The sequence below is a fragment of the Bactrocera tryoni genome, unplaced genomic scaffold (assembly GCF_016617805.1).
Source record: "Bactrocera tryoni isolate S06 unplaced genomic scaffold, CSIRO_BtryS06_freeze2 scaffold_25, whole genome shotgun sequence".
In the NCBI taxonomy this organism is placed as follows: Eukaryota; Metazoa; Arthropoda; class Insecta; order Diptera; family Tephritidae; genus Bactrocera; species Bactrocera tryoni.
The window spans coordinates 8,112,312-8,122,185 of record NW_024395977.1 but is presented as its reverse complement, the minus strand read 5'-3'; the positions used below and the strand labels follow the sequence as shown (position 1 = coordinate 8,122,185).

The following is a 9,874-nucleotide window of genomic DNA, read 5'->3' as shown; positions in this document are numbered from 1 at the left end:
TTTGCATATTTTCATTTGCTTATTCTGCTCGCCGACATACAATGTTATACGTTTACGCACACAAACGTACATTTGTATGTATGTCAGTTGCTTTTGCTCGCCGGCATAACTTATGCCAGTTGCTATGATCGTTGGAGTAATTTTTTTTCCCCGATTTGCATTGCTCACCGGCACATTTTGTGCGAGTTGCTTTTGTTTTTCAATTATTTATTGTCGCTGCAGTAAAAATTGTCTCAGTGAGCTCGTCGACTTACAATTATGTATGTCAGTTGTTTCGGTATCTAACCGTTGGTGTATTACACCAATTTTCGTGCTCTTCGTGCTCGCCGGCATATTTTATACATATATGCCAGTTGCTATTATATGCCAGTAGTGCTTTTGGTTTTTTTCCCTATAGCCCGCCGACGTACACTTATGCATGCGGCTTTTTTTTCTTATATATACGTATGTACGTCAGTTGCTTCGGGCTTCGGCATATTTTATGCCAGCTTCGATTTACCTATTTTTTTTTTTTTCCTTTCAGATTTTCACAAATTTACCTCGTCGCCACTGTAACAACTCACCTTTACTACCAGTAATAAGACAAATTCAGTATTTATTTTGACTTAAACTTTATTTCATCAGACTTCAGTTTCGTACAACCTTTTACTTCACCGAACCAAAACCGACCTCCCCAGCCGCGCCATTTCCATTCCTCTCCGAATCTCAAGGCGCTGCCAGATTTCCCGCGCTGCCAGATCTCCACAGAAACGATACAGTTTTCCCGTTTTTACTTAGTTAAGTTACAAAAGGATAACATATTAAAGTTAATTAACCTTCTTCATCTTACAGAAGTTGGCATAAAACCAAAACGACAGTGCATTTGGAAAAATTCCACAATTTTACATTTAGGTATAAAACCGATTTTCCAGCATATACACATTTAGAAATCCACAACGAATTGCTTTAAATCATTAGCTTCACATATTAAAGTTAATTAACCCTCATCATCTTACTCAAGTTGACATAAGACCATAACGGCAGTGCATTTGGAAAAAAATCCATAATTTTACATTTAGGTATAAAACTGATTTTCTTGAATATACACATTTAGAAATCCAGATCAAGTTGATTCAAATTATTAAATTCACATATTAAAGTTAATCACCTTTCTTCATCTTACTCAAGTTGGCATAAAGCCATAACGGTAGTGCATTTGGAAAAAATTCCATAATTTTACATTCCATAATTACACATTTAGAAATTCACAGTAAGTTTCTTCAAATCATTAGCTTAACAAAGCATAGTTAATTAACACTCATCATCTTACTCAAGTTGACATAAAGACATGACGGCAGTGCATTTGGGAAAAAATACATAATTTTACATTAGGTATAAAACCGGGTTTCTTGCTTGTACACATTTAGATATCCATATAAAGTTGCTTCAAATTATTAGCTCTAACTAACTCTCATCATCTTATCTAAGATGACATAAAGCCATGACGACAGTGCATTTGGAAAAAAAATACATAATTTTGCATTTAGGTATAAAACTGATTTTCTGGAATATACACATTTAGAAATCCATATGAATTTGCTTTAAATCATTAACTTCTTATATTAAAGTTAATTTACTTTCTTCATCTTACTGAAGTTGGCATAAAGCCAAAAACGGCAGTGCATTTGGAAAAATTCCACAATTATACATTTAGGTATAAAACCGATTTTCTTGCATATACACATTTAGAAATACATATGAAGTTGCTTCAAATCATTAACTTCATATATTAAAGTTAATTAACCCTCTCCATCTTACTCAAGTTGACATAAAGCCATAACGGCAGTGCATTTGGAAAAAATTCCAGAATTTTACATTTAGGTATAAAACCGATTTTCTTGCATATCCACATTTAGAAATCCACATCAAGTTGCTTCAAATCATTAGCTTCACATATTAAAGTTAATATACCTTCTTCATCTTACTGAAGTTGACATAAAGCCATAACGGCAGTGCATTTGGAAAAAAATCCACAATTTTACATTTAGGTATAAAACCGATTTTCTTGCATATACACATTTAGAAATCCATATCAAGTTTCTTCATATCAATAGCTTTACATATTAAAGTTAATTAACCCTCATCATCTTACTCAAGTTGACATAAGGCCATATCGGCAGTGCATTTGGAAAAAATTCCATAATTTTACATTTAGGTATAAAACTGACTTTCTTGCATGTACACATTTAGAAATCCATATCAAGTTGCTTCAAATTATTAAATTCACATATTAAAGTTAATTAACTTTCTTCATCTTACTAAAGTTGGCATAAAGCCATAACGGCAGTGCATTTGGAAAAATTCCACAATTTTACATTTAGGTATAAAACCGATTTTCCAGCATATACACATTTAGAAATACATATGAAGTTGCTTCAAATCATTAACTTCACATATTAAAGTTAATTAACCTTCTTCATCTTACTAAAGTTGGCATAAAGCCATAACGGCAGTGCATTTGGAAAAATTCCACAATTTTACATTTAGGTATAAAACCGATTTTCCAGCATATACACATTTAGAAATCCACAACGAATTGCTTTAAATCATTAGCTTTACATATTAAAGTTAATTAACCCTCATCATCTTACTCAAGTTGACATAAGGCCATATCGGCAGTGCATTTGGAAAAAATTCCATAATTTTACATTTAGGTATAAAACCGACTTTCTTGCATGTACACATTTAGAAATACATATGAAGTTGCTTCAAATCATTAACTTCATATATCAAAGTTAATTTACCTTCTTCATCTTACTGAAGTTGGCATAAAGCCATAACGGCAGTGCATTTGGAAAAAATCCACAATTTTACATTTAGGTATAAAATCGATTTTCTTGCATGTACACATTTAGAAATCCATATCAAGTTGCTTCAAATCATTATCGTCACATATTAAAGTTAATTAACCTTCTTCACCTTACAGAAGTTGGCATAAAGCCAAAACGACAGTGCATTTGGAAAAATTCCACAATTTTACATTTAGGTATAAAACCGATTTTCCTGCATTTAAACATTTAGCAATCCATATCGAGTTGATTCAAATCATTAACTTTACATATTAAAGTTAATTAACCTTCGTCATCTTACAGAAGTTGGCATAAAGCCAAAACGGCAGTGCATTTGGAAAAATTCCAGAATTTTACATTTAGGTATAAAACCGATTTTCTTGCATATACACATTTAGAAATCCACACCGAATTGCTTTAAATCATTAGCTTAACATATTAAAGTTAAACAACCTTCATCATCTTACTCAAGTTGACGTAAGACCTGATAGCGGCAGTGCATTTGGAAAATTCCATAATTTTACATCTAGGTATAAAACCGATTTTCTTGCATGTACACAGTTAGATATCTATATCGAGTTGATTCAAATTATTGCTTAACATATTAAAGTTTATTAACCCTCATCATCTTACTCAAGTGGACATAAGACCATTACGGCAGTGCATTTGGAAAAAAATCCGTAATTTTACATCTATATAAATAAAAATTAATCGCCAAAATGTATGTACGCTTATAACTCAATAACGCCTGGACCAATTTAGCAATTTTTTTTTCTTAAATGTTGGTGGAAGTTCAAAGATGGTTTTTACGGTGAGAAAAATTCGAATCATTTCCGGAAAACCCCTAAAAACAGCCTTTTTCTTTTCCCCATATAAACGTTAAATACATACATACATACATATGTACATATATAAAAATGAATGTTTGTTAGTTAGTAACACTAAGAGAACGGTTGATGAAATTTTTAAAGGTTCTTTGTTGTGGATCGGGAAAGGTTTAGAAACAAATACCTTATATTTTTCATGAGGAGAAGTCGGAAAATTGGACAATTCCAAAAAGTTACATTTTTCATACACATTTTTTTCAATTTTTGTTTGTTTTGTTTTTCAATATTTTGATTTGTGAATTATTTGATTCGTTCAATTGCGGTCGCCTGTTTTTTTATTCCGGCTTTCCAAAGGAAAAATTATTGAAAATTATTCAGTGAAAACTTTATGTGTGTTTCAGACGAAGTGATCAATTACTGATTGAAATTTGCTACGAAGCCACGAAGAGGTCGCGCTAATATTTGTCTGCGTTCTTTTTGCCATCAACGTATGGCAACCCAAAGAAAGGCAAGAAGTACTCTCAAAATGCGATGACATACGTGCGGAATTATGGATCGCGGTCAATCAGCTAGCGATCGTAACGATATCACAGCACGACTTTTTAAATAACAGCTGCGATGTTTGACGGTCTTTATCTTGAAGCAAGGTGCTGTTAGATGCTGAATATATTCTGTTGAGTAGCAAAAAAGTGGTTTGCCGCACGCACACATTCTTCTTTGGATGCGGATGGTGATTATACCAGATCAAGTTGATGAAATCATTTCAGCGGAAATTCATGATTCAGAGATAGATCCAGAATTATACGAAGTGGTGAAAACCAATATGGTTCATGTACCTTGCGAACCTTACAGTCCCACTTTGGTTTGTATGTCTGACCATAAATGCACGAAACACTACTCATGTGCTTTTCTTCCGGAAACGGAAATGGGAAATTATGGATATTCACTGTATCGGCGTCGCTCATCAGACGACAATGGCATTAAGTCATTGCGTATTGTGAATGGTACAGTGTGTGCAACTTTTTGAGAAGCATGCCAGCAGTTGCATTTGCTGGAACATGATAATCACTGGAAACAGACGAAGGACAATGCGATAGGAACTTCGCATGCTACTGAAGTTCGCATACTTTTCGCGAAGATAATTTCGACATATCAGCCTTCAAATTCGCGTTAATTATGGGATACGATAAAATGACACTGCCAATGACATTTCACATTGTATTCGCTAAGAATTGGAAATGGGCAAATTTCGGTTGATACTTCCAGTGGTTTGATATCAATTTCACATCCCTTTTGCCAATTCACTTCAACGGAAGATGAACTCATCACGAATGTTTATCCGCACATTGGCAAAATTATCGTAAACTGCAAGATTCAAAGTCAAATTTCGGGAGGTTTGCGCTCATATAAATCGATCGATCGTCTTGACAAGAAAGACGAAACCGTAAATTATCCAGTGGAATTTCCAAATTCTTTGGAGAGCCTTGGTTTGCCCCAGCATCATTTGTGTCTCAAAGTTGGATCTATCATTACTATGTTTCAAAATCTTTACGCCCCGAAACTGTGTAATGGAACCCGACTGATTATGACGCAGTTATCGAATACTAGGGGCAGCCATTTCATTTCAAACGTACTCAATTTCCAGGGAAAATTGGCCAGATATATGTGGCGTGTTGACGAGTTGGAAAACCATCTTCTTTGTATATTTACGCATCAGAACAGAAATCAAAAAAATTATGTTTATTAAGCTGCGCTACATTAAAAAAATGTTGAAAAATCGAAAATAAATCATTTTCGTCACAATATAATTTCAACTTTTTTTCATTTCAAAGCATATAATTTCACGCAGGAAAACGGCTACGGGGTCAGCCAGTTTAGGTATAAAACCAACTTTCTTGCATGTACACACTTAGCAAACCATATCGAGTTCTTTCAAATCATTAACGTCACATATTATAGTTAATTAACCTTCGTCATCTTACAGAAGTTGGCATAAAGCCAAAACGGCAGTGCATTTGGAAAAATTCCACAATTTTACATTTAGGTATAAACCGATTTTCCTGCATTTAAACATTAAGCAATCCATATCGAGTTCATTCAAATCATTAGCTTAACATATTAAAGTCAATTAACCTTCATCATCTTACTCAAGTTGACATAAAACCATAACGGCAGTGCATTTGGAAAAAAAATCCACAATTTTACATTTAGGTATAAAACCGATTTTCTTGCATGTACACATTTAGAAATCCATATCAAGTTGCTTCAAATCATTAGCTTAACATATTAAAGTTAATTAACCCTCATCATCTTACTCAAGTTGACATAAGACCATAACGGCAGTGCATTTGGAAAAAAATCCATAATTTTACATTTAGGTATAAAACCGATTTTCTTGCATGTACACATTTAGATATCCATATCGAGTTGATTCAAATCGTTAGCTTAACATATTAAAGTTAACTAACCTTCTTCAACTTACAGAAGTTGGCATAAAGCCAAAACGGCAGTGCATTTGGAAAAATTCCAGAATTTTACATTTAGGTATAAAACCGATTTTCTTGCATGTACACATTTAGAAATCCATATCAAGTTGCTTCAAATCATAAGCTTAACATATTAAAGTTAATTAACCCTCATCATCTTACTCAAGTTGACATAAGACCATAACGGCAGTGCATTTGGAAAAAAATCCATAATTTTACATTTAGGTATAAAACCGATTTTCTTGCATGTACACATTTAGAAATCCATATCAAGTTGCTTCAAATCATTAGCTTAACATATTAAAATTAAATAACCCTCATCATCTTACTTAAGTTGACATAAAGCCATAACGGCAGTGCAATTGGAAAAAAAATCCATAATTTTACATTTAGGTAAAAACCGATTTTCTTGCATGTTCACAGCTAGAAATCCATTTCGAGTTGACTCAAATCATTAACTGCATATAGTGAAGGTAATTTACCCTCTTCATCTTACCAAAGTTGACATAAAGCCATAACGGCAATGCATTTGGAAAAATTCCAGAATTTTACATTTTGGTATAAAACCGATTTTCTTGCATGTACACATTTAGAAATCCATATCAAGTTGCTTCAAATCATTAGCTTCACATATTAAAGTTAATTAACCCTTACCATCTTACTCAAGTTGACAATCCATATCAAGTTGCTTCAAATCATTAGCTTAACATATTAAAGTTAATTAACCCTCATCATCTTACTCAAGTTGACATAAGACCATAACGGCAGTGCATTTGGAAAAAAATCCATAATTTTACATATAGGTATAAAACCGATTTTCTTGCATGTACACACTTAGAAATCCATATCGAGTTGACTCAAATCATTGGCTTCACATATTAAAGTTAATTAACCTTCTTCATCTTACCGAAATTGGCATAAAGCCAAAACGGCAGTGCATTTGGAAAAATTCCACAATTTTCCATTTAGGATAAAACCGGTTTTCTTGCATTTAAATATTTAGAAATCCATATCAAGTTACTTCAATTCATTAACGTCACATATTCAAGTTAATTAACCTTCGTCATCTTACTCAAGTTGGCATAAAGCCAAAACGGCAGTGCATTTGGAAAAATTCCACAATTTTACATTTAGGTATAAAACCGATTTTCTTGCATATACACATTTGGCAATCTATGTCGAATGGCTTCAAATCATTAGCTTAACATATTAAAGATAATTAACCCTCATCATCTTACTCAAGTTGACATAAAGCCATAACGGCAGTGCATTTGAAGAAAAAAACCATAATTTTACATTTAGGTAAGAAACCGATTTTCTTGCATATACACATTTACAAATACATATTAAGTTTCTTCAAATCATTAGCTTTACATATTAAAGTTAATTAACCGTCTTCATCTTACTGAAGTTGGCATAGAACCAAAACGGCAGTGCATTTGGAAAATTTCAGAATTTTAAATTTAGGTATAAAACCGATTTTCTTGCATGTACACATTTAGAAATCCATATCAAGTTGCCTTAAATCAATAGCTTAGCATATTAAAGAAAATTAACCTTCTTCATCATACTCAAGTTGACATAAAGCCATAACGGCAGTTCATTTGGAAAAAATCCATAATTTTGCATTTAGGTATAAAACCTCTTTTCTTGCATGTACTCAGTTAGAAATCCATATCGAGTTGCTTCAAATCATTAGCCTCACATATTAAAGATAAAAAAAAAGGTCCGTGGAGTCCCTACGCGCGGATGAAGTTATCCTTTTTAGTGATATTCCAAGAAATGCATATCATTTTGTATGAAAGAAAACTAGAAACCTTAAATTCACATTTTATAAATTTATTATAATTTATTATCTCCCCGAGCATGCCTGTGCTAACAAGTCGTCTTTTCGCGACGACGGCAAAAGCTAAAAATCATAAATTGCACAACTTTCTGGTGTTTCCCGCAAAAATCTGCGTCGATATGTATTCACGATCATACGTATACTTACATACATATTTACGCATGTTTGTAGGCGAAGCTGCTACAGCGGCAAGGGGTGACAATCGGCGGCCATTACTTTACTTATGCCACAGAAATTCTATTGCTAGGAATATGGAAATGACAACGAAATAATGCAAATATGCACATTTCTAAAGGTCATTAATTTAATTGAAGAAATGAGTGATCCTGAGAAGTATAGTCTTAACTTTTCAACGGCCAACGCAGAGCATTTCAACCAAAAGGAATTCATTCATTAAAATCACTACTCAGAATTCGTTTTATTAGTTGTCAGCGAACGATTTTTGAAGAAACATCATTTCTAATATGCCACAAGACTAACTTAGAAATGAACTTCTTAAACCTCACGCTGTCAGATAAAACGATATACCTCGTCATCGCGGGTCGATTTCCAAAAAATGAACCAACGCAGAATATTTCAACAAAAGGGCACATAAAATAGTTGAGAATTCGCAGATATGAAAGACAAAGGAAAGAAAAAGCAGTATAACTTCAATAATTAACAAGCATACAAACATACATATGCGCAGCAGCAGCAAGGAAAGAGGTAACAATCGGCGATCCATTGTATATTTCTTTCATGTATAACCAAACCATAATTAGGACAACGCAATACAAGTGTCAATGGTGGTCTAGGTGGTAAGCGCTTCAAAAGTTACGACGAGCACGTAGGTACGTAGGTTCGAATTCCAACAGAATTTATTTTTCATTGAATATGTGATCTTATTTTATAATAACTCATTTTAAATATATGAAAGATTTTCCTAAACATTATGATGATATTTTCATAATTCATACGCAATGTACGAATGTAAGCAATTTCGTTTTGCCGTCGGCATTTCAATTTCTCATGCTTCAATTTTTACTTTCAACCAAGAAATCGCTTGTATGTATGTATGTACATATGCGCAATATATGCATTTGCGTTTTGCCGCCGGCATTTCCATATTGACATGCAAAAGTAATTATGTATTCCATTGTTTCGTTTTGGCCCAATTTTGTATATTAAGACTAGTGTTAATAATTGCGCCAAAATCAAATATATTATATATTCATATGTAAACATGTTTTAAACTTGACATAAAATTGAAGTGTCAATAATTGCGCCAATTTGGAAAGTTGGAATTTTTGCGCGAATAAGACGTGTGCGGGTTAAGTCGTGAATTTTACTTATATTAATTAATTTGAAAGTGCCGAAAAATGCGAAACGAAATTTCAATAAATTTAAATAAATTTAAGTAAATTTACATGTATTTTCATTTATATTTAATTGTCAATAAATTAAAAAAAAGCGAAGCTGCTACAGCGGCAAGGGGTGACAGTCGGTGGCCATTACTTTACTTATGCCATAGAAATTCTATTGCTACGAATATGGAAATGACAACGAAATAATGCAAATATGCATATTTCTAAAGGTCATTAATTTCTTTGAAGAAATGAGTGATCCTGAGAAGTATAGTCTTAACTTTTCAACGCCCAACGCAGAGCATTTCAACCAAAAGGAATTTATTCATTAAAATCACCACTCAGAAGTCGTTTTATCCGTTGTAAGCGAACGATTTTCAAAGAAACATCATTTCTAATATGCCACAAGACAAAATTAGAAATGAACTTCTTAAACCTCACGCTGTCAGGTAAAGCGATATACCTCGTCATCGCGGGTCGATTTCTAAAAAATGGACTAACGTAGGGTATTTCAACAAACGGGCACATAAAATAGTTGAGAATT

At 33.1% G+C, this 9,874-nt stretch overlaps 1 non-coding gene across 1 annotated transcript; it reads right to left on the bottom strand.

Annotated features, from left to right (window-relative positions):
* Positions 1-9,666: 9,666 nt before the first annotated feature.
* On the bottom strand, positions 9,667-9,874 carry LOC120781002. Its single transcript, XR_005705993.1, has one exon. It is a non-coding gene; the product is annotated as a small nucleolar RNA U3 (small nucleolar RNA).